Genomic DNA, 27,012 nt, shown 5'->3' with positions numbered 1-27,012 from the left:
TAACACAATCACCACTCTGAGGAATGAATGAAGCTTTGTATGAAAATCGCATTCAAATATCCACTGGTCAGCGACCGATAACAATCTGGATCTTCTGACAGGAGGGGCCCCGTCGAACCACCAGCAATAAAGACTAATTCGTTTGCACCGTCCAGTACCAACCTAAGGGCCTGAATCCCTCGGCATGCCTTTTTATTTGTCCTAAAATGCAAATAACTTTGCAAAAAGAAAAGGAGGAGGAATCAAGCCTGCCTCAGGAGGTAGAGAGACAGAAAATTGGAGGCAGTTTACAGGAAGAGCCTGTAAGACCGCGACAAAGTGGTAAGGAGGGCAGGCATGGTTACGGACAGCAAGACACCACGCCTGCGCCCAGCACTCTCAGCTGTGCGCTTGAACCTTCTTTTCAATCCCTTTGTCTTGTTTGTCTTTCTTTTATCAATATTTTTTTTTGAAATTTTGTTACGGGCTAAACCCAGTGCCTGGCAAGCCTACCTACTTAATCCAGAGCGGTCCAAAGAATGGATAGATGGATGGGTAAATAGATGAAGGCTGTGCCAGGTATTTGTATGTGGATATCTTATTGTTGCAAAAGACACCCAGAGAGAAAAGTCCAGAGCTGTGTTTCAAGATACCACCCATCACCATGGGCTCTTGTCTTAGTGCCCACGCTCTCTGATGAAGGATGATGATAGCTACCTAATTTGGAGATTGCAAACCTAAAAGGATTCTTTCCCTCACTACTGCAGGAGTGGTAGCTGAAATGGAACTTTCCACGCCCCCCCCTTCCCTCCCTGCCCCGTGAAGAAAATGCTCAGTTGAACTTTCCCAGTCTAGAAATTGGTTTGGAAAACCAAACGTGGAGCCCCTGACTCTTGTCTGGGGAAGCTGAGGGGGGTCTCCACAGAACTGGAGCTAACCCGTGCTCCATTTTTCAAAATCTCTGAGACTACGTGATGCATGAGGTGGCGGGACCAATGGAAAGTCTAGAAAACTGTGCCAATTTAGATAGATTTGGTTAGATTTAGTAAAGAGCTGTATTAAATATTTTGATAAGGTGAAACTATCAGCCCAGATTATGTGGCTAACACTAAGTGCCTCCCAGAGGAGAGGGACTCAAAAGAAAGGGAGGGTTGAATGAACTAATTAATTAATCAAGAAACGGAGAGGGCCGAAATGTCCCGGGCAAAAGGTGCGGTCGTGGTCAAGCGCAGTATCTAGCATTTCTTTACAGCCTACTGTGTATTGAAATGTTATGTTTGCACTTGGTAAAATGTTAATTCTCACATAAAGCCCTGAACATTTTGAGGCTAAGACGGTCACAGATGGAAAAGGTCTTTCACCATCCCCAAAGTCCGTGAATTTTCCAACATTCTGCATTTCCACTTTGGAGGTGTGTTGGAACACTAGAGGAATAGCTGGTCTGTATATAAAGGAAAAGGAGAAGCCAAAGCAACAATAGCTGAGTTTCTACAGAGGCCTTGCCCACCCCAACCCTCCGCGGGGATCTGAGGAGGGGCCGCGGTGCAAGGTGCAGAGGTGAGCCTTGGCGGGGCTTTTGCTGGAAAGAGACTTTGACAAAGGTAGTGCCGCAGCTCAGCGGGGCTTGAGTGCAGGGAGCTTGAAAGCGGAGATCCAATGATCCCAAAATAAAGGAAGTGAGCGAGAGGCCAGGAACACAAAGAAAAGTGACCTCGCCTAGAAGTAGCTCTGTAGCAAGAAAGGACACAAACTTGACCTCACGGATCCTGAGGCTGGTATTGATCAGAAAAAGGTCCGCAGCCTCTGGAATGGGCTGCCGTTTGAGCTCAGTGGGCCACTAAGTGCAGCAACGAGTCTGAAAAGACACAGGCTGCCATTGATTATAAGAAACATGCTGGGTGGCACGGCTCGTTGCAAATTTGGTGGCATTTGAATTAATTTCTGCAGAAAGAACAGTTTAAAAGGGAATTGTACCCATCCCACGCGCACAAAAATTGCTTGAAGAAAAACTTGAAAGATTTTCTAGGCATGGAATTTTAAAGGACAATAGAAGAAGGATACATTTTATTGGTTCGAATTTCCAAGCACTTGATTCAGCTAAAGAATGAGTAAAAACATTAGCACTGCCTAATGTCTGCAATAGTGAAATCATGAACTAAAATTGTATGTATAGCTTGGAATTCTTCTTTCATTAAAGGCTTTAGTTGACAGTGACTAAGTAAAAAGTAGTTTTAAATATATTTTAATTGGATATTAAGATCCACTGCATGCTTTGAATGCTCACGTGAACAATCAAGAAGTTTCTCTGAAGAAGATTAGCTTTGGCCAAAAGTGTATATACTATGAAATTACTAAAAATTCTGTCCTAACAAGAGCATTACCTGTTTATAAATGATGCACTATTGAAGATGGCAGCACATAGATTCACCAAAAAAAAAAAATATGGTGAAAAAAATACCGATATAGATAAGCAAGCCTATCCAAAAATCTATAGCCAAGGAACTGAATTGCCAAAATCAAAGGTCTGTTTTAATTGCTTCCTACTTTTTCCTTCGCTCTTTTAGTCATGCAAAGAAATATATGTTGGCACATCAGGAAGTTTGCTACATGAAAATAATGAGATTAATTCTCATCTACTCTCTGTCTCACTCATTCTTTTTTGTTTGTTTCACTCATTTTTTTTTCAACGTTTTATTTATTTTTGGGACAGAGAGAGACAGAGTATGAACGGGGGAGGGGCAGAGAGAGAGGGAGACACAGAATCAGAAACAGGCTCCAGGCTCCCGAGCCATCAGCCCAGAGCCCGACGTGGGGCTCGAACTCCCGGACCGCGAGATCGTGACCTGGCTGAAGTCGGACGCTTAACCGACTGCGCCACCCAGGTGCCCCGTTTCACTCATTTTTATATGTCTGCATAGTCCAAGCGTCCTACCAAATGTATTTTCTTCCTCATTCTCAAATGATCTCATCATATTTTCACACCCACTACCTTAGTAAGTCATCGTTTCTTCTCCGGAGTTCTGGCAGCCTTCTGACTAAACTAACTAAACTACCCTCAGAAGCGAAGAAAGGAATGACAATAAAAGATGGCGTGGAACTTTGAATTCCACACGATTCAGTGTGTCTGGAAGAGGAAGACAAGTGGGCTGGTGGACACAGCAATCCCTGCAGAGGTGGAAGGTGGTTAAGTGACCAAGTGTTGTGCTGGTGGAGTTCAGGAGTTTAAGTTCTGTTTTTGGACAGTATATGAAAACGCCAAAGATTTTATCCTCAAAAAGGATGAGATTTTGCCACTTGTGACAACATCGATGGCTGAAGACGGTATCATGCTAAGTGTAATAGGTTGGACAGAGAAAGACAAATACCATATGACTTCACTTATATGTGGAATCGAAAGCACAAAACAAACAACTAAACACACACACACACACACACACACACACACACACACACAAAGCAGAATCAAACCCATAAATTCAGAGAACAGGCTGATGGTTGCCAGAGGGGAGGGGGGCGGTGATGGGCAAAATGAGTGAAGGGGAGTGGAAGATACAAGCTTCCACTTATGGAATGAATAAGTCACAGGAATGAAAGGCACAGCATAGGAAATGCAGTCAGTGGCATTATAACTGCATTGCATGGTGAGAGATGAGAGCTGGCTGTAGTTGGGGCAAGCATACAGTAATGCATCGAGTTACTGAATCATCGTGTTTTGACACCTGAAACCAAGGTGACGCAGTGGGTCACCTATGCTTCGATTAAAACATAATAAAAACATAAAGAGAATGTTCTCAGTTGAAAACAACAATAAAACACTGAGATTTTTTAAACACAGGAGTGGAATTATGCGACCTACATTTTAGGAAGTTCACAAGGCAGATTTCTGGTTGCATGGAGGACTGTTTAATTTATGAACTGCCATACCAACTCAAGGTATGGTTGGTATTAACGTATTTTCCTCACTACTCCTGTCTGTTGAAGTGAGGCACGCTGTCCTTTATTTTATTCCATTGTGCGTTATTAGATTTCATTGTGGTGTTTCTCATACATTGCGTATACTAGGTGGGCAAAATAAAAATGAAGATCCTTACCTCCCATGAGCATCAGTCAATATGAATTAAAAATCAAATGCAAAAGGGAACACTACATTTCTGGAACACTACATTTCTAGAAGAAAGCATAGGCTATCATTAGGTGTGCAGAGTGAGTAAGTTCACATATACGGTATAAGAAGCACTAACTTACATTACATTCAAATCAGGAACCTCTATACATCAAAAGGATGAACGTAAGAAAGTGAAAAGAAAAGGCACAGAAGAAAAGAGTGGATTGTAGACACATCTGCTAATATCTCAGAATATCTGAAGAATTCTCTTGAATTCACATAAAAAAATCATAGAAAAATAAAAGAGGGTAATAGATATTTCAAAGCAGAAGAAACATGAAGAATCAATAAGTATATGTAGAGACTTTTGATCTCCTTAATAATAGGGTAAATTAAGTCACAAAGAGATACAATTTACAACCACCAGATTGTCAAGAAAAAAAATTAAAAGTGTAATAATGCCAAATGTTGGCAAGGATATGGAAAAGCCAGAAATTCTAAATGCTGCCAGTGGGAGTGAAAATTGGCATAACCTCTATGGAAACAAATTGGCATTATCAAGTTAACTCCAACACATGCATGAATTAGCATGCAAGAAAATGTTTACACCAACATTGTTTGTGAGACCAAAAATAACTAACTCATTCACTGAATAAATAAATGCATAGATTTTCTGTAACTACATAATGAAATACAATATAGCAGCGAAAACGAGTGAACTAGAGCCACATGCCCCAAGATGAGTCTCAGATAAGGTGTTGAAAAAATTTGCAAGTTACAAACTATACCTCATTTACGAAAGGCAATCAGTGAATAACATCTTTTACAACTTCAGAAATAAAAGAATCCATTACTTAGGGATATCTCCAGAGATCACCGATCCATAAAGGCATACAATTGTTACTATTAACTTAAGATGATTAACAATGATTTAAATTATTAATTTACATTTAATGTTTACTTCCCGGGCAGAAGTGAGTTTGGGAATTGGTAAGGAAGGGCTATGAGGTCATCAGCGGTAATGATAAGTTTCACTTTCTAAAGTTGAGTATTTGATTATTGTGTTTCATAAATTACTTATATGGTGTCTATATTCTTATGCATAGACCAAATTCTTCCCAGTAAAACAGAGAAGAGTAAATAATTTATTTACAATGTAGAAAAAAGTGAGTCAATGAGTGATGTCAGCATTGCTATCTGATAAGGTAGTGTCATCACAGTTTAATCTGAGATATGGAAACACGTCTAAGAGTTTATGTTTTAAATTACGAGCAAATTCTCAATGATCTGCCTCATCACCTCCATCTGTCCACCATTATCTGAGTGTTCTTGTAGCACCTAGTACATGGCTGTACCACAACACTGTCAAAACTATGTTCCCGGAATTTCACTTTGACCATTATTACATTGTCAATTCCTGGCACATGGTTGTACTCAATCCACATTGATCAAATTCATGGATGAATGATGGCCTTCAACTAAATTGTGACCCTATCCGAATTTAAAAGGTCTTTTAGCTCTTTACAAATACTCTTTTCTGTATTTCCTAAGACTTACCAGATCTAAGTATTACTATTCTGATTAAAACAGTAAGAGTAAGGCATTTAGACGCCGTGCAAACTGGTTATATTTGAAAGTGTTTGTGATTCAGTGTCTTCATATCATGTTATGTGTTAATGTAATCATAATAAATAAAATAAGCTTAGGGGCACCTGGGTGGCTCAATCGGTTGAGTGTCCAACTTCGACTCAAGTCATGATCTCGTGGTTTGTGAGTTTGAGCCCCACATCAGGCTCACTGATGTCAGTGGCACAAAGCCTGCTTCGGATCCTCTCTGCCCCTATCTCTGCCACATTTTTTAAAAAGCTTAAAATGAGAAAAAAAATGGGATCTTAAAATTTCCCTTAAATAAATTGAATGCAGTCTATTTTCTGCAGGTAAGTGTAGTTCTAAATGACATACGTTATTAATTATGGCCAATTGAACTCTCTGTGAAAATTAAGGTATCCTCTCCCACTGTAGAGAAAAGTCTTAAGATCACAATACCGGGGGATAAAAAAATGTTATTAGCTTACTCAAGTTCACATCACCTTAATTGGAGTGTTTGGCTGACTGTGGTCCATATAAGGGGTCGCCGGGCACTGGGTGAGGGAAGTTTGGAGCCATTCAGCAGTCACAGAGGTCATAGCCAATAATGATCATGAATAAAGAGATAAAAGCCTGTGGTGTTAGTCACCTGGCTTCAGACCTGATGCATTTGCAGCTGTCCTCTACAATTTTAAACAGGGCTACCATTTCAGTTAAGTGTATTTAATGCTTTCCAAATCAAGGAATTATCAGGACTTCCAAGATCCCAGACAATTCCACCAAGCCTGGAATACGTAATAGGCTGTGTGTCAACAGCAAAACATAGCCCAGTCTTCCTGTGTAGGGATGCAAAAATTATCATGGAGATCATGAAAATTAGGCAATTCCCCTAAAGTAATCTTTATGGTGATTCGAAAATTAAGAGATAGCCTATAAATATTCCCTTCAGGTAAGGGTGTAGGTTGTCACAGCTCTTTGTAAAATCATCAAAACATTAAAAACCAAAAAAAAAAAAAAATGAAAATCAATCTTTTAATCTTTCACTTATTACTTGATATCAGTAAGGCAATAACTTTCTTTCCTTCTTTCTCTCTCTTGTCTTTCTCCTTCTCCTCCTCCTCCTCCTCCTCCTCCTCCTCCTCCTCCTCCTCCTTCTTCTCTTCTTCTTCTTCTTCTTCTTCTTCTTCTTCTTCTTCTCTCCTCCTTCTTCTCCTTTCTCAAAAAATTTAATTGATTAGTTCTGTTGGGTTGTGTTCACATTGCCTGATGGAAGGAAACAAAGATGAAGAGGAGAATAGGGGGATATTGATAAGTACATGGAATTTCTTAGAAAATATCTAAGAGGAAATATACTTGCCAATGAGTTGTAAAATGAGAGGCATGGCTATTCACATAAGCGTCCACTGGAAGACATCAAGCAGGTGGGGGAAGGAGGCAAGGAGCTGCTAGAACATCATCTGTGCTCACATGTGCACCGACAGCTGGATTAGTGGGAGATCAAGAGAACACATGTCTGCAGAAGAGACTGAGCAAGTACATCAACATGACCTGTAGACCCATGCGCCCCATTTGAAGAAACTCATTTGCAAATCCCTCAATAGTTTCATGCCTTCCTAAGGCGTTAAAATGCTCCATTCAGGATATAGAGGTCAAGGAGGGAATCCAGGTGGAAAGCATGTGCCAAGAGCTTTTGATCATTTGATCATTTCTGATAAAGAAATAAGAATCACTCGTGATCGCATTTAAAACATTAAAACTATATCAAGGTTTCAAACACCCCTTCATCTAAAACTGTAGGTCATTGTAATGAACTAAAATAATCTTTACATTTAAAATATGTTTCTCGTTTAAGGATTTCTACAATTTTATAATATGTAATGTATACTAAGCACTTTGGCAATCTTTACTCTTTAACATTTCTAGACATGCGACTTGATTAAAAATGGGATAACATCATCCCCAAAAAATCTTTATTGTGTACCTACCAGGTGCATGGCACTTTGCTGAGACAGAATTTACTACTATTTATAGTGTGATATTGCATATAATATATTTTTAAAGTCCACAGATAACTATGCCGCCTGCCTGTGTTGTCAATAATAGAAGTTCATGACATTTGATTTGAGTCTTTGTAAGAGGCAATGTTATTCTGATTTAATAGCTTCCATCTGTTCTTCTCATTTTCATTGCTCCTTTTACAGTTTCCAAATTCCACCCTGTACCCTCCAGGGAAATTTTCTCAAGCATTGATTCTATTCATCTATGAATTGGAGGAGGGGGGAGCGTACTTCTGCAGCCTTATGGTTTTGTTTATTGATCTTGATTGTTAGGCAACTTGTTGACAGGCACACCCTTGCTTTTCTATTTCTTTTAGACATATATATATATATATATATATATATATATTTAATTATATATCTTATATAATAAGATTATATATAATTATTATATTATATATTGGTGTTGGTTAAGTGCTTGGTGTAATTGCAAACACTTAATTTCGGAACAATATGTAGTGTTGCGATATTCCCTTACAAAGTTAAATAGAGGAATGTTTCATGAACAAAGATGCATGGAAAAGAGACCCCTCTTATGTTATTAACAGATCACTGAGTAATAGCTGTTTACTACTATAAAACAAAAATGCATGTTTAAACGTATCGTTTAAAATACGAGGATGTGAATGTAAAGCTGCATTTAAAATTATTGCAATGTATTGCAACATCAGTCAAATATTAGCCACTGTTAACACAGATATTACACATTTGGGAAATCTCATGAGCATATGAGTCTCATGTAGCATTATTTTCAACCTTTTCCTTTATAAATAGGTATCATATTCAACTAAAAATGGATAAGAAATAAGTGTAGTTCTATTTTGACATTATATGCCATCCAATTTCAGGCTAGATCTCGGAAGTCAAAAACTGAATGTACAATATTTTTACTGTACTCTAGCAAAGGCTTTACAAATGTGTTCATCTTCATACAGTTAAGAAGGAAAGTAAAAGATGATAACTAATATTTCACAATCACCCATGATGCTCATGACATAAAACTAATCACATCTGCTTTATCATTCGTTTTTTGAGAAGCAGTGTTTTATGATGTCTTGATGCTGAAATGTTTCAGGTTTCAATATAAAAATCTCAGATGGAAAGACATATAGATATATTTCATATTAATAATAAAAAAGTGCCACTAATCTATAACTTTAGTGAAGCATTTCCCATATTTATTGGCTACAGAGTAGGGTTGATATTTTCAGACACCCATTTCAGGGAGATTCACCTTAATCCAAAAGGAAATGTGCCAAATGTATGAAATCAACTGAGTTTAAGGTGGTAGGAGCTGCCTTTGCAGAATCATGGAAGAACCATAGATGATGCCTATGGAGACCTGGACTTCGAAGTTTCCTGTTGGGTTTCTCTGAATGCCATTTTCATTCCTGACGTTGAGTCCAGCCTGGCCTGAAGGCCTTTCACCCCAGTCTTCTAGACTCTGACAATAAATCGTTGTGCAACTTTGCACCAGTCAATTTACCCATGCTTTGACTCCTTCACCTAAACACTTCCTTTCAGTTGAGAATTTCCAAATTTGTAATCAAATTAATGCTTTGTCTTTTATTTTGCAGTAGGTTCCATTTTAATTTCAGATGATTCTTCCCTAGATATCTCAATTAAATAACATAATTCTCCTATCAAACCATCACGGCCATGTCTAATCCCATATGCTCTATAATGCCCCTACTTGTGATTCTACTTCCTTGCTCTGCAATTATTTACCATATGTACCAAACTGGCTTATTTCATATATATGCTTGCCTTTGTCACCAACTGAACTAGACTTAAAATAAAAACAATTTTTATCTTTTTATTTTTATTTATTTTTAATGTTTACTTATTTTTGAGACAGAGAGAGACAGAGCATGAATGGGGGAGGGTCAGAGAGAGAGGGAGACACAGAATCTGAAGCAGGCTCCAGGCTCTGAGCTGTCAGCACAGAGCCCGGTGTGGGGCTTGAACCCACAGACCGTGAGATCATGACCTGAGCCAAAGTCAGACGCTTAACTGACTGAGCCACCCAGGCGCCCCTAAAAACAATTTTTAAAGTTTTATTTATTTATTTTTAGACACACACACACACAAACAGCGTGAGCAGGGGAGGGGCAGAGAGAAGAAGATAGAATCCCAAGCAGGCTACAAGCTGTCAGTATCACCCAATGTGGGGCATCATGACCTGAGCCGAAATCGAGAGTTGGACGCTTAACCCAACTGAGCCACCCAGCTAATTACCCCTAATTACCTAAATTTTAAGTTCTTTGGTAGCAGATGTGTCATTTTCTCCTCAAAACAAAACGCAGGGTGCCGTATACATAGTAGGTTTTAGATACTTGTTTACTGCAATGAAGCTCTAAAATAATCATTGATGTCTGCATTTATGAATGTATTCATTCATTCATTCACCAACTGGTAGGAAGACCTAGTATGTGCTCACCATAGAGAAAGATGCTTGAGATATAAAACATATGCAACACAAAGTCCAGAGAATCAGAAGGGATTCTCGAACGGTAACATAAAGTTTGGGGCTATTATCTCTTGAAACAATGAGAATATCATTCTAAAATAAAAGCTGTCATAAGATTCAATGAAATGTGTATACCTAGGGCCCCTCAAATGATTTCACACCTCAGCAACTCCTACAGGTTAGCCCTGATTAATTACTCAACTAGAGCCTCTATTAAATGATCAGTTATTTGGGGACATCTGGGTAGCTCAGTCAGTTAAGTGTCTGACTCTTGGTTTCAGCTCAGGTCATGGCCTCCCAATTCATGAATTCGAGACCCATATTGGGGTGTGCTGACAGTGTGGACCGGCTTGGGATTCTTTCTCTCTCTCTCTCTCACTTTCTCTCTCACTTTCTCTCTCTCTCTCTCTCTCTCTCTCTCTTTCTCTCTGTCTCCCTGACCCCTCTGCCCCTCTGCTGCTCATGTTCTCTCTTTCTCTCTCTCTCAACATAAATAAGGAAACTTTAAACAATAATCAGTTATTTCACACATTTTCAAAAAATGTTTTTTAAATTCAATAATGGATTTCTCTAAAGTTTTGAACGTTTTTCTTTCTTTACACTAGCATGCCTTTAAACAATGGTTTTCTTTCCTTTTTTTTGTTTATTAGTCATTTTTGTGGTAAATATTGACGATTTAATTTCTCTACCTTAAAACAATTTTTTTCTTTCTCTAGGGTAGGTGTTTTATATGCTCTGCTTTAAGCTAATTGACTCGTGCGTTGTGCCTGGGCGTGGAGTGTGTGTGTCCTCCCACCCACTGTTGAGTTATCCATTAAAACACTATTGTCCGTTCTATCCCCAAACAAACCCAATTAAATGTATTATAAAGGCTTTTACCAGGGCGCCTGGGTGGCGCAGTCGGTTAAGCGTCCGACTTCAGCCAGGTCACGATCTCGCGGTCCGTGCGTTTGAGCCCCGCGTCAGGCTCTGGGCTGATGGCTCAGAGCCTGGAGCCTGGTTCCGATTCTGTGTCTCCCTCTCTCTCTGCCCCTCCCCCGTTCATACTCTGTCTCTCTCTGTCCCAAAAATAAATAAAAACGTTGAAAAAAAATTAAAAAAAAAAGGCTTTTACCTTCAAAACTCACCTACAGTACAAGCCTAGAATATTGAGGTGATTTGTTACATGACAAAACCATAGTCATTGCTGTCTAATATTGACCACGATTCTCAAAGTTCCATCAGTTTTCCAGCTTATTCATATTTTGTTTTTTTTTCTGGATTGCATTTTATGAACTTAAATGCAATTTTATTTATTTAGAGATTTTTAAACCTTTACTTAGTTCCATTGAATGTTTATTGCCAGTATTAGTAACACATTCAAATTTGAAATTCTAGTACACGTTTTCCTGTCATTCTCACGATATTTTCAAACAGGAAATGGATAATCATTTCAATAAAGTATCAATTGCTTTGCCTTTCTACTGGAAGATCTACTCTCCACTTCAACATTATAGTATTTTTTGAGTGTGGTGTTTTATGTCACGAAGTCAATTAGGATAAAATTTGTGCAATAATATATTTATGAGTCAGCATTTAAAAAGTACATATTCATTTATTTCACAGTTAACTTCAGGACTTGCCAGAAATAACAGCCGTTCTTGAAGGTTGTTACGCGTTATGTCTTATTTGTAGGCTGTGTTTAAAATCAAATTCTTACCTTTTTCTTAGAGATAAGTAAAATCCAGTTTTTTTATTTGTAAGTAAAATCCAGTTTTTTTATTGGAAGCAAACCAATCCTACTTGATTTTTCCCCCAGCTGACTCGTTCAGTACCCTTCATTCTAACACTTTGTTCTCTGAACGAATTTCTATGATTATTTGCTAGAAGTTTTTTTTTTTTTTCCTGGAGAGAGATGCCTTACAGCCTTAAATATTGAAATGCACTAAAGCATACAAAAACCTGGAGATGTGATGGGAGAGGCTGAGAAGAATTCCATACAGGATGACCTTCACATTTGGATAGCAAACTCTTGTAAAACATCTTTCCTTTTCTCAGTCATCTATTCACAAATACTTGTCTCTACACATATTTTCAAATCTTTTATGCTAACAAAGACTGATGAAGCTAAAGCATTTGTAACAGGTTTTAGCGTTACAAACTTGAATTCAGTCACAAGAATCTTCATGAAGGGGAAAAAAAGACAGTGAGTTTGAATCTCCCAAAGTATTATCAAATCCATATAAGCAAACAATAATGATATTAACTACACACTACATCACTAAAGCATAACGTGGAAGACAATAGGAACTTCAAGGCTCTTATGATCAAAATACAGTAACATAAACAAGTGTAAGCACCAATAAACAGATAGGCTATGGCCTGATATTCATGATATGAATATTTATGGTATTTATGGTAGAAATTTTGACCTTTCCAGAATATCCTACAATTAAGGAAGTGTGATGTGCAGGATTTTAAGCTAACGTTTACAACAGAATTCCAATCTATGCAAAAGTATTGTTAAAATGGTCTATATTAATAATACACAAAAGCTGCTCTCCTTTGCAAAACATTCCAGGAGAGTTCCAATGCCCATGTCGTCAGGTTTTATGAATAGTAAATTACCTTTGTGTCCTTTCCACCTCCAGTGCCAGTAGCCATAATCCGTAAGCAAACATTTACCCGACCAATAACCCTCTATAGTTGTCCAACCTTGAAGTAAAAGAACAATCTTCCCTATGTGTTTACTGGTGACAAGATGGCAAATGGTTTGGCCAGTGACTCAACTGACATACTAATGACTATTTGTGAGTAGACTGAGAATGGGGCATATGTTCTGTTGACTATGGCTGAAGGGGATAGAGAGGTGAGGTTCCTGCAAATAAACCTGTCTTTGAGGCAAGGAGAAGAAAGAAGGTGACTGAGTAGGTTGGCATTGAAGTCACTCACCTGTTGTGATCAGCACTGACTGGAACATTTTCGAGAACTCTGTTCACTGTTTTCCAGTTGAATTTTCAAAGAGTTTTTAAGAAACAGAACCTCACATCTTAATATGACGATCCAAAATGTGACATGCTGTTTCTCAGTTGTATTTAAAGAGCATCCGATCACAAGGGGTCCTTGTAATCTGTGGGTTCTCTCTCTCTCTCTCTCTCTCTCTTCCTCTCTCATACACACATAAGGACATGCACACACAGGCACACACACACACACACACACACACATTCTTCCTCTCTGCCCTTCAGCCTCCCAGCCGCAAAGCATCTGCATCTGCTACTTTCTAGAAACATTTTACATATTCCAGTCACTTTTGTTAGGCTTTTGTGTTTCTTAGTTGCCACAATTTCCCCTTCTTTTAGCCACAACCCCAGGCACTTCCTACTAGGGAATGACACCAAACAACATGTCAAGAGCCTTTCAAAATTGCTGCCAGACTTTAGTGACATTCTTACAGCATATGGAGTGCCGATGTGCTGAAAATATGGCGGAAAACTACCTGATGCTTACCGTGTCAGGAAGTTCCAGTCTGATGGAGGTTCTGGTTCAGATTTGCAACATAAACAGGACTTTAACTGTTTTTAACAAAGCATCTAAGTAAAAGTTACCAAGAATGTCTTTTTCAATCAGTTCTTTCTTCCAGCCCCCACCCTCCAAGCTCTGTCAATAGAAAAGGAAATAGTAAGATAAAATAAAAGCTGAAACGATTCCTAAGTGGTCTTGGCTAATAGAATAATTTAGTTATAATTTAAATATGTTGTCTGTTATATCAAGACAACATTATGTGAGAGCTAAGTTGTCTTTCATGTGAAACAAAACTCAAACTCAAGTTGAAAAAGGAAAAAAAAGGAGTTAGGAAACTCAGGAGAGAGCCCTTCAGAAAAATATGTAGTAAAATAATTATGTGCTTAATAGGGATACACCTTTTAACTTGTTAATGAATTAGTATTTTTTAATAATATGCATAGCATACACATAATATATATGAATTCATATTCACACATATATGTATGTATACATCACTTTAACAGTTTTTATTATTATATTTGAAAATTACAGTAATATCTATACCGGTTGAGAATAATATCATACACAACAGTTTGGGGCAGATGTGTTATTTCATGATTTCCAGATGGAGATAAGTTTGTTGCACTGACTCTATATTTCTGAAATTGAAATTTAATCTCTTTTATGGCAAAAAGAACATAAAGACTGAAACAAATAATATTAGAGAACGACACAAGTGTCTACACCTGGTCCTTGGAATTCAGTTTTATTATAGATTTAAATCAATAACCTTTCAAAAAGGGCTTGCTATATTAATACAGTCATTTAAAAAAATATTTCAGGCAGTCTTTTTGTTTATAATATAGTTTTTGACATAAAAAGCTGGTCGTTTTAATAGGTATTGAGTCCTCGAGCAAGTTCCTGAAATGCATAAAGCCTCGGCTTTCACAAAACACAGAATAGGATATATTTCATAAAGGTTTCTTATGAACTAAAGAAGATAATGCATATACATGTATTTAAATTGTTTAATGTTTGTTTATTTTTGAGAGAGATAGAGCGCAATCAGGGAAAGGGCAGAGAGAGAGAGGGAGACACAGAATCTGAAGCAGGCTCCAGGCTCTGAGCTGTCATGTCCGTATAGAGCCTGATGTGGGGCTTGAACTCATGAACCATGAGATCACAGCCTGAGCTGAAATTGGGCGCTTAACCGACGGAGCCACCCAGGTGCCCCATACATATACATCTAATCGCACAATTGCAACATGTGGTAAGTGCTCAAAAATATGTCAGCTATGTTACTTCAAATGTTTGCTACATATTATTGATAGAGTTCTGCCTGAAACAAGTTTTTGAATGGATGTTAACTTTTAGGTGTTTCTATGGCAAGCAATGATTGGATGGATTATTGGAATGTTATCTTCTCTCTCATTCATGTAGGATTACCCTCAAATCCTATTTAAACATCCATAGCGTTCCTAAAGCTGGTCTATGCAAGGCTTTGCCCTCCTTCCCAAAGCTTAATTAGCCAAATTTACCTTACTTTGAGCGTTCTGGTCAAATCTGCAGTTGGCCTCATCTACCTTTTGAATCTGTTCCCTATTAATTTTTAATAGAAGCCTTTCCCTCCAGAGGTATACTTTTAATCTTCATTTTGGAATGTCACAATTTCCAAGCAGTTATTTCAAACCTTCAAGAAAAAAAAAAGTTCCCATCGTATATAAATTGCACTAGCCCAGAAAGAAATGAAAATTTTAACAGCCATCATTTGTAAACTTACTGTTTAACCATGATACTAAAAATTGACCAGAAAAAAAATCTGAAAAAAGCCGAGAACAAACTGTATTGATAAAAATACATTTTAAATAAAATATTAGTGATAAAGTATAATATATTAAAAGATTAATACCTCATTGGGAGTATAATTTATTTAGGAAACAGAAAGATTTATCGTAGGCTACTGTTAAAAACATTCATTCCATAATCAGACTGAAAAGAACTATATCCATAGTTATCTCAAAGGTACAAAAATCCATCCCAAATTTTTAAAATTAAAAATAAAATCATGCAAATATTACCTACACCTATATCTGGAGTAGAAGGACATGTTCTTGACCTGAAGGGTAAGTGTTTCAAACTAAAGCATTGTATATATGCAATGAAGAAGAGAGGAAGACACACACACACACACACACACACACACACACACACTCACACACAGAGAAAGAGAGAGAGAGGGAGGGACGGAGGGAGAAGGAGATTACATTAGAAACAAATGATGGATGCCTATTATCAATTTTTACAATTGCAATATGACATATGAACTAATGAGGAATATGAGCGTTGTGAAGAAGAAGGAAATTTTTCATTATTTACAGACATTTTCTTCATCCATTAGAAATACTCAGGAGAATCAAAAGCAAAAACATATATAAAATTAAATTAACAAAAGAGTTCAATAAGAAGACTGGCCACTAAAAAATAAATGAAAAGTCAATAGATTTTCTAAAATGAATTGGAGTTTGCCACGGAGGAAAATTCCATTCAAGCCTATTATTAAATACGGAACATACGGGGATTGTTTATACAAAAACCTACAAATATTTGCTGAGGTATATAAAATATAATGACCAGTGACAAAACCGTTCGTAAGAATAGTTAAAGCAGAATAACAGAGCTACTGGTTTGTTCCAAGTTAATGAATCTCTCTGCTCCTTGACATAGAAAGAGAAAGATCAAGGTAGGAAGATTCTGACTCCTCCCTTCCAACCAGTCCCCTATCAGCACCTTCCACTGGCCAAACTGGCCAAACATAACCAGAACTAACAGGCAAGTTAGTGCACATGAAAGTCCCCTTCCTCAAATGGAAAGGAAGAGACAAGATCTGGGAGCAAACAAACACAGGCACATTCATTTTATCACTCACCCTTCACTCTCTTTATTCTGTAGTTCTGTTACTTTTACCCTTTGCTTATTCTTCTACTCTGGCTGTATTTCAATCCCACAAAACAAGCTCATGTTTTCTCTTAACATGATTCAACTGTAAAAAAAAACAAAACAACAGCAACAATAAAAAACATAATTTGACTTAAATACTACAAATAGGCTCTATTTGTACTATGATTCCCCTTACACGCTTCTGGGGATGTTAATTTCTCTCCAGCCAAGATCCCACTTGGACATGCTGTAATCTAAACACAGACTATTCTGTTAATTACCACCAACATTATTCTTTCAGAATAGTAGAGGAAATCCAGTAAAAGGGATGGGTTGGTTCCCGTCTACAAACACGGACGTAAAACTATGAACTCTTGTTTTCATGTCGAGAACTCTGCATTAGCCTGAAGTTGCTCACTGTGAATTCCTTCTTCTATCATAACGTTTCCCTTCCTGTAGCCAGTGCACACAGAATGGAGAATGTTGAGTAAATGTGCTCTTATCAATAAAGTTGATATAACCCAACTTTATATTCCGTGTCCTTGGATTTATATCCTTAAAAGAAATTCCACACATACTTCTTAGATATCTAACATAAATTATCACAATGTCCTAGATATTTTTGTACGTGTATTTGCATTCCTGTGACTGATGGTCTTTGATTCTGCTTATAGGTCTGAAATCAAAACAAGACAGTGAGTATGAACCTTGAGGACAGACAGTAGGCTTTCTCTGGCAGACAACTGGTTAAGACGGGGGCGTGAAAGGTCTTTACGGCCAGAGGAAGAAAATGACATCTGACAGGAGAAAAAGGGCTGCTCTTGTTGGAAAGGCAGGCTCAGGGTAATTAGGAGGGTCAAGATTCTCGGAATTTTCTGAGTCGACTCCAAAAGACCACATCCAAGTCTCTCCCACTCCTCTCAAATCCATATCCTCCATGAAAGACATGGTGAGGCTTTGCGTCCAACTTGTTTTGTGATTCTGCTACAAGTACAGTTAGGATTTGGGCTTGAATTATCTAGCTATTTCTGTCCTGTGGTTAAAAAAAAAAAAAAGAAAGAAAAAAAAAGAAGAAAAAAAAGTAAGAGTTAATTTGAAGTTTTACCAAAATAACCCAGAATTACTGTTTGGCAAGACCAATTTTCTCTAAGAAAAGAACTAATTCTCAAATTGTAAGATCTCATGCCACAATGATACGTCTTCTAAACATCTTTTTAAATATTTATCGGATTTCTAATGCTGACCCCTTTTTCTTTGCTGGCATTTGTTCTTGGTTCTTTCTCTCTGTCCAGATTAGTCTTGCCAGATGTTTAATAATTTTAGTAGGGGTTTCAAAGGCTTTTTTATTCAGTCTCTTGGAGGATATTTTCTATTTCATTAATGTCCACCCTAACTTCATTCTATTTTTCAGTCACTTTCAGTTACGGTTTACATTCTGACTTCTTGGAACAAATAAGATTATTGATTTTTGACATTGTTCTTTTTAAATATATGCATTCAAAATGACTCTCTAGGCATTATTATAGCATCAAGGAATATTGATATAAAATGTTTTTATTAGAATTCATATGCTAAATTCTATTTTCATTTTCACTTCCTAGTTGATTAATGAATATTGCCTAATTTCTAAGGCTTTGAGGTTTTTCCTAATAGTTCTTCGTCACTGAGATCTAGTTTAGTTATGCTGTGGTCAGAGAACACAGATGACACAGTTTCCATCCCCTGGCATTTGTTGTTTTGTGGGGCCAGAATAGGGTCAATTTTGGTAAAAGTCCCATGGGTGCTGGCACATATTGTGTATTTCTTGTGATTTGGTGTTTTACATATTATCAGTTAGGTCATATTTGTCAATGACACAGTTGAAATCTATACTTACTGATTTTTTGGTCTGCTTTTTTATTCTATTACTGGGAAAGATTTGCTAAAATAATCCACTACGTGCTCTTTGTTTATATCTCCTTTTGTTTTGACAATTTTCACTTTACAGACTTTGAGGGTGTGTGTTTAACTATATATAACTTTAGCATAAGTTCATCTTGTGCATTGAAACTTTAATCATTATCAGGTCTCCCATTTTTATACTTTCCAATAATCTTGACTTAATTTATATTTGTTTGAAATCAGAATATTTACATAAGCTCTATCTCTGAATAAGTCATCAGTTTTTCTTTATGTGAAAATGGTTTATTTACCTGCACCTCTGAAGCATATCTCTCATGGATATATATTTCATCTCTTAGCAGTTTTGGAAAGTTCTTTAACATTATTTCTTCTTACACATCAGTCCCATTCTTGTTTCCTCTTCTTTCGAGACTGTAATTAACATTTCCCACATGTTAAGCTCATTTCTCTGTTGTCTGTCATTTTTCCTCCCGTGTGATTTTGTATGAATTTTTATTTTATTTACCTTCCAATTCATCATCCATACCTTATCATTATTTAGTGTTCTATTAAACTGTATTTATTCAGTCATTAAATGCTTCCTCTAAAAATTTTTTTAATCTTTATTTATTTTTGAGAGAGAGAGAGAGAGAGAGAGAGAGAGAGAGAGAGAGCATGAGCAGGGGACGGACAGAGAGAGAGGGAGACACAGAATCTGAAGCAGGCTCCAGGCTCTGAGCTGTTGACACAGAGCCTGACGCAGGGCTCAAACTCACCAACCGCAAGATTATGACCTGAGCCAAAGTTGGACCCTTAACCAACTGAGCCACCCAGGTGCCCCAGTCATTAAATGTTTCTGAGTTCTTGCTTCCTGTTTATTGTATATGTATTTAGTTCCTATTGCCATGCAAATTAACACCTTAAAACAACAGGTATTTATTAGCTCATGTTTCTGTCGGCTAAAAACTCCAGGTAGTTTTGATTGGATTCTCTATGTAGAGTCTTATAGGATCAAAGTCAAGGTGTGCGCCATACTGGACTCTCATCTGGAGAAGAATCTGAGTCCAAATTCATTCAGATTGTTGGTCATATTTTATTCCTTCCCGTTGAAAGACAGAGGTCCCCGTTTCACTTTCAGCCATCTGATGGTGGCTTTCGTCTCCAAAACCACACACATTCTCTGACATGTGGCCCCTTCCGATCTCAGAACCAGGAATAGCAAGTCGACACTTCTTCAGAACTTGAATCTCTCACTTCCTCTTCTGCTACTGACCAGAGAAAATGTGGTTCCTACCTGCCCGTGTGCTTAGATTGGTCCCACTTGGATAAACTCGTTATTTTAACATCAACAAATTGAGAATCTTAATTACATCTGAATGCCCCTTTAGCCATAAAACCTAACATACAGGAATAATGCAGGAGGTCATTTGGAATTCTGCCTTCCACAGTACATTTCAGTTATAGAATCCCCATTTGATTTTTTCAACTTTTGATGTGATTCTCCATGTTTTTTGGCTTTATTTCTTAAACACATTCATTAGTCATAGTTAAATAATGACACTGATTACTCCAAATTATGGAATATCTTTTACATGTGATTCTATTGCTTTTGTCTTGCTTTTTGGTCACTTGTTTCCTTTCCTTTCCTTTCCTTTCCTTTCCTTTCCTTTCCTTTCCTTTCCTTCTTTTCCTTTCCTTTTTTCTTTTCTTTTCTTTTTTTCTTCTCTTTTTCTCTTTCTTTCTTTCTTTCTTTCTTTCTTTCTTTCTTTCTTTCTTTCTTTCCCTTTCTTTCTTTCTTTCTTTCTTTCTTTCTTTCTTTCTACATACATAGCTATATTTTATTGAATGCCTGGGATTGAGTATGAAAATTGTATATTTAGTTTGAGCACGAGATGACTTTACCTTCCTCCATAGAAGATTTATTTTGTATTTTACCAGATATTCTAGCTAGCAAAAGCTCATCTAAGATTGAACTGATGTGACAAAGGGTTTTAATCTTTAAAATGCTTCCTCTATTTACGATGTATTCTAATTCCTTTGTAGAATCACAGTTTATAGCCTAGGATATTTATCAGCTTTTATAGCCTAGGATATTTATCAGCTACTTCCTACCTGATGAGCCCTGAGGTTCAAATCTTGTCCCCCTCTTCAGAGACTGCTCAGAGCCCTAGAGGCTTCCCCAGTTGCTCTTTTTTTTTTTTTTAATGTTTATTTATTTTTGAGAGCGAAAGAGCACAAGTAGGGGAAGTCCAGAGAGAGGGAAATGGGGAGACAGGGGATCGGAAGTGGTTTCCACGCAGACAGCAGAGAACCCGCTGTGCGGCTCAAACTCACGAACCCTGAGATCGTGACCTGAGCCGAAGTTGGACGCTCCACCGACTGAGCTGCTCAGGTGCCCCTCCCAGCCCCGTTGCTCTTAATCTATATTATGCTCAACTTTTCCATGTCTCACATATAGGCTGAGTTGTTCAATGCATCAAGGTATAAAGTGGTACTAAATATTAGACTCTTCTCTCCTGGCTGATCTTCTCTCCCTTCATTGAGTGCCTGTTGTCCTCATTCTTTTGATAGCTACCTGATGTCTCAAACAGTTGGGCTTTAAAAGAAGCCAGATTTCAACTTTTTTGAGCTATAAGTTATAAACAATGAAATGAACACATTTTAGTTGTGGAGCTCAATGAATTTGATCGATGTAATCATCACCAGAAAAGTCAAGATAATAAGTATTTCTGTCACTCCAAAAGATGCCCTTGTAGCACTTTTCCATTGTTTCCCACTTAGTGCACGTTACCCTGACTTACCCTTGATCAACTCTCCATCCCCATGGATTGGTCTTTCCAGGGTTTCACATAAACGCAGTATGTTTTTGGGTTAGTTGTAGTTCTGACTTCCTACATCAATGCAACTTTTTTTGGGGTAAATCTATTCATGTTGCCACATGTATCAATGTTTTTTCTTTTAATTACTTAGTATTACCCTATTTTATGAAAAGGTTTATGCATTTATGTGGTGATGGACACTTGGGTTGTTGCATTTTTTTTAAATATAGATTTGGAATTAAGCTGCTTTAAATATTTTTTCACAAGCTCTTGGGGATATGTTTTCACTTATTTTGTGTGAGTATCTGGGAGTGGAGGTACTTGGGCCCTAAGATGAGTGTATACTTAACATTATAGAATTCGTTAAACTAATGTTCAGGTGGTTCTATCATTTTATGTTTCTGGCAACACTGGGAGTTGCAATTACTCTCTATCTTTGCCAACACTTGTTGTTGTCGGTATTTTAAATTCTAGCCATTCCAGTGAGTGTGTATTAATAAATCATTATGTTTTAGTTTGCATTTCTCTAAATAATAAAAATGGGAAGCACATTTTCCTATGCTCATTGGCCATTTGTACATGTTCTTTGCAGCAATATATGTGAAAAACATTGCCATATTTATTGGGTTCTTGTCCAATTATTGAGTTGTAAAGATTCTTTTTTTTTTTAAATCTGGATGCACTACGGAGACCTTTGCATCTTTATTTTTTTTAATTTTTTTTTCAACGTTTATTTTTTTGGGACAGAGAGAGACAGAGCATGAAAGGGGGAGGGGCAGAGAGAGAGGGAGACACAGAATCGGACACTCTAGATACATATCCCTTTTTAGATATGTGTATATGTACAGGGAAAATATGTGAACATCTTCTCCCGGTGAGCACCCTTGCCTTTTCATTTTAATAATGTGTTTTGGAAAGCAATTTTTTTATTTTTTTAAGTTTTTTTTAATGTTTATTTATTTTTGAGACAGAGAGAGACAGAGCATGAATGGGGGAGGTCAGAGAGAGAGGGAGACACAGAATCTGAAGCAGGCTCCAGGCTCTGATCTGTCAGCACAGAGCCGAACGTGGGGCTCGAACTCATGGACCGTGAGATCATGACCTGAGCCGAAGTCAGACACTTAACCGACTGAGCCACCCAGGCGCCCCTGGAAAGCAATTTTTAAACTTGTGATGAAGTGAAGTACGTCCATGTTTCTCCTTGTGCTTGTTGTCCCCCACCGTAGAAACTACTGCCCACTCAAAGTTTGCAAAGATAGTGTCTCATGTTTTCTCTTAAAAGGTGTTCTAGTTTTACATTTTCCAACCTGTTCGGGACTCCAAACCATTCCGAGTTCATCGTGGTATAGAGTGAGTGGTAATGCTTTCAGTTCAGTTCTTCCAGAAAGCTTTGAGTTGTCCAGACCCATCGTTTGAAAAGATAATCCTTTTCCCTCCTTGAATTAGGTTGACATTGTTATGATAAATGACTATACTTATGGTGTTAATTTTGGACTCCATTCCATTCATTGATACATATGTCCATTCTTAAATCAATACCACACACTGTTGATCGCTTCAGCTTTGTAGGAGGTCTTCATTAAGTGGGTCAGTCTTCCAATGTTGGCTATTCTATGTCCCCTGCACTCCCATGTAAGTTGCAGAATCAGCTTCTCAGTCTTTACAAAGAAAAACAAAAAGGCATCCAGGAGTTTCATTGAAATTGTGTTGAATCTATGGATAAATTTCGAGAGGATGGTCATTTGACAGTATCACTTCTTCCTATAAATGAATTTTATATATTTCTTCATTGTTCAGGTCTTTAACTTTTCTCTCGTCAATGTTTTGTAATATTCACTGTACAGTTGTGTATTTATTTATGGCAGTTTGTCTGATGGTTCTTCCTTGAAAACTTGCACTAAAACAGCACCCTATTCACTACCTAATTGTCTTGTTTTATTTTTCTTTGTGACATTTATGGTTATCTGGCATTCTATTGTATATCAATTTGTTCATTTTTACCGATCATTTCGCTCAAGGAGAATAAGCTCCATGAGGGTGGGATTAGTATTTCTCAGTGTACTGATCTATTACCAGTGCTTAGGAAAGTTCATGGTTCATATTTGACACTGAACAGGCATACATAGAAAACCAATAGGATTCTCACCTTCACTACACTGAAGTTTGTCTGCTCACAGGAAACCTGTTTCATGTCACCTCTTGTATCCAGGACCTAGATTTTTCTTTCCCACTTTATCTGGGACATGTCATTTCTGCCTGACACCCATATGTCTGTGGTCTACCATTTCCTTCACCTTGATGGGCCCTTCTTCAACAAATATAAGTGAGGTTTTCCAGGGAGAGTCATTCAAAATCATTTTCTTAAATGTTGTTTCTATTTATTTCATTACTGAGGTGTAGGAGAAAGTAGGGTTTGGTTTCCATTATTAAGATCATTCCTGGGGTGCCTGGGTAGCTCACTTGGTTAAGCAGCTGACTCTTGATTTGGGCTCAGGTCATGATCTCAAGGTTTGTGGGTTTGAGCCTTGTGTCAGGCTCTGTGCTGACAGTGTGGGGCCTGTTTGGGATTCTCTCTCTCTCCCACTGTCTCTTTGCCTCTCCCCCGCTTGTGTGCATGCTCTCTCTGTCTCTCAAAATAAATAAATAAACTTTTTTTAATGTTTATTTATTTTTGAAAGAGACAGAGAGAGAAAGAGAGTATGAGGAGCAGAGAGAGAGGGAGACACAGAATCTGAAGCAGGCTCCACGCTTCGAGCTGTCATCCCAGAGCCTAATGCGTGGCTCAAACTTGTGAACCACGAGATCATGACCTGAGTCGAAGTTGGCTGCTCAACTGACTGAGCCACTCAGGTGGCCCAACAAACTTTTTGTTTTTAAAGATTATTTCTGATTATTATATATATCCACTTTTGTTTCCTAAAGGAGTGAATTGGAACTCTTGGATTTTTAGTTTGTGTTACAAGATCTGTTCTCTTTCATACTTAAAATGAATTCTCTTTTGAAGATAGTGTGGTGTAGAAAACAGTGGAAATGGACACCTTAGCTGTGATGAAACCTTAACTCAGTTCTGCCTCGCGCCTTGGCTGTCCTGTAACTTACTTCTGTCAAACTGTAGCAAAAATACCTAATTCATTGGTTTGTTGCATTGGGCCTAACTTTGTGTGTGTGTGTGTGTGTGTGTGTGTGTGTGTGTGTGAAACACACACCCATGCAAACACACACACACACACACACACACACACACACTATTTAAATCAGTGTTAATATAACTCTCCAGGGCTTTCAGTTAATGCCATAATTTTCAAGTGTCCGTATATTCAAAAAGCTACAAGAAATAAAATAAAAGCATGTAACACTTTAATTGGAGAGTATGTGCGGCTCACAGGGATCATACTGATAAATAAAGGATAGTTCTTTCTAAAAGGTTACTTATTTAATAAAATGAATGAAAATCTATTTAAAGATAATTCAATTTAAGTCCTCATTGTCTTTTTAATTTCTAATATGTGAACATTATAAAGATGAGAATAGAAGTGATTGTTAATACAATTTTAATTTCTTTTCCATATCATTAATTCTGCATATCCAGAAAATGATTTTCTTAGAATTTTTGGTAATATAAACTTCGTTTATCCCATTTAATCATAGTTTTGCAAGCCAGAAAGCCACCCCAGGCTTAACGTATACCTGTGTTTGTAACCAGGCTCCTACTCCTCAAAAAGGAAGTGAAAATAGAACAGAACTCAGCAGCATTTTATTTTTATGAAAGATAAAAATGCAATGGGCAAGAGAATAAAATATGGAATCTGGCCGTTTCATGAAGAGGTGACTCATGACTGTAGGTCTAATTCTGTGAGTGCATACTTTACCATTACACAGAAAAGATTCAGAATAAATGTTAAAGGATTTTCTCTTGGCTCAATCTTAGTGATGTGATCCATACATTTGTAAAAACTGATGATATTTTAGTGGAAGTGTAGTATGAAGGAATCCGGAAATATGTGTAGCTTCTTGAATTTCCCTTCCTTTGTAGAAATTGAGTGAAATAGATAGTTCCGAAATGTCTTTCAATATTAAAATTTTATATGTCAAGTTGGGTAGTCCCCGTCAAAAAGAATTTTGGGGATTCTGCTATTTCCCACACCCACCAAACACTAATTGAGAACCAGGATGTAAAGTCCACTTGGGGACGCAGCTTTGCTTGCGGTCGTTTGTTAATTGTTGTATCTCCAAAGCCTAGCATAGACTCTGATGCATAATAAATACTTAAGCGGTATTTGTTGAATGATGAATGAGGGAACTGACCTAATACATTTTCAAATATTAAATAAGGAAATAAACAAAATAAGAATCGATATTATGATAGAGCCCTCATGCTCTAAAAATTTGGAGGCTGCTAACTTCTGATCTAAAGATTACAGGATTTTCACAGATGTCTGGAAAATTGTTCCTTTGCCAGGTGTGTATTAGCTCAAACTTAGGTTGAAGAACATTCTATACAGACGATCATGGATATTTATTTTCTTAGTACCTTAGTGTTTTAAAAATAAAAATACCCTTCTGGCATTTGACAAATGCTATCGGAGTGAATAAATTGGGAATTAATCATAGGCGGTCATTAGGGCTTGATGTTCGCTTGTCTATGTTGAGACTGAAATCAATCAAATGAACTAGCCTCTGTGCAAAATGTCAGTTGATTCTGGACTTACAAACAATAAAGCTAATAAAATTACTTGTATTGAGTTCAGATATTATTAAATTAATGAAATACATTGGGAAGGGTTTTTAAAAATCAATTTCATTTCCATACTCATTTTTTTTCACTAAATAAGATTCACTCGAGACTGCGTTGGCATTCCTTCCTTTTCCTGTTTGTTTTGTTGTTTACTTTGATACATTGATATTCTTACTGCTTGATCTATTGCAATAACCTTTTAACAGGCTTCCCTGTCTTGAGGGTCTCATCCATTCAACTTAACTCAAATGGATAAAACTACTTCTATCTCCCCTGATCAAAACACCTGCAGGGGCTCTCTATTACATAAAGAACAAAGTCCAAATTCCTCTCCCTTCAAGAAATGATCCCTGCTGCTTCTACCTGCCTCTTAAATATATTTCAAACACCGGCATTCTCCCCATCACTGCCGCCAACCAACATCTTAGTTCAACTACCTCTTCTATTGCCTGGATCATTCCAACAGAAACCTCCCTAAATCTGCCCTACTCTTATCTTCCTCTGTGTAGAGGAGCACTGTAGAGACATGAGTGAATTTTAAATTAAGCCTGATCACACCGTCACAGAATATCATGCGCCTTACAGCTTGATGGTATGTCCATTTGCTGTTAGATCCATTGCCAAAGAGTCTTGTGCTGCTCTCTATCACAGGGCGCTTCCTTCCTCCTGGCTGGTTTCCTGGTCATTTGTGAAATATGGGAAGTCAGTATCCCAACTGTGATTCCAGCTTCCGCCCAACGTTCAACTTCCTGTGCGGCCGCAGTTATCACCGGAAATGCCAATCACAGCTTTTTCTTGTATCGGAAGCTCTGCCACACCACCCCCTCTCTGTATCCCTTCAGCATAACGGTAAGGAGTGTCCTCCAAGTGTCCCAAAACTATAGGTCACCTTACTGTCCCCCTTTTGGTTTCTCCACACCCCTTTCACCTCTGTAATCAAGTCTCGGCAATAAATT

The 27,012-nt window shown here is 37.6% G+C and overlaps 1 long non-coding RNA gene across 2 annotated transcripts; it reads right to left on the bottom strand.

Moving 5' to 3' along the window:
• Positions 1 to 5,947: 5,947 nt before the first annotated feature.
• LOC123384413 lies at positions 5,948 to 26,765 on the bottom strand. Of its 2 annotated transcripts, none has more exons than XR_006595463.1 (3): positions 26,640 to 26,765; positions 16,611 to 16,724; positions 5,948 to 7,152 (listed from the first exon to the last, which is right to left on the bottom strand). It is a non-coding gene; the product is annotated as an uncharacterized LOC123384413 (long non-coding RNA). The 2 variants fall into 2 exon arrangements; XR_006595462.1 differs by lacking the exon at positions 5,948 to 7,152 and adding an exon at positions 14,817 to 15,374.
• Positions 26,766 to 27,012: the final 247 nt, after the last annotated feature.

Source organism: Felis catus, chromosome A3 (assembly GCF_018350175.1).
Source record: "Felis catus isolate Fca126 chromosome A3, F.catus_Fca126_mat1.0, whole genome shotgun sequence".
Taxonomy (NCBI): Eukaryota; Metazoa; Chordata; class Mammalia; order Carnivora; family Felidae; genus Felis; species Felis catus.
Note: the sequence above shows the minus strand (reverse complement) of the source record. Positions and strands in the feature narration are given on the sequence as shown.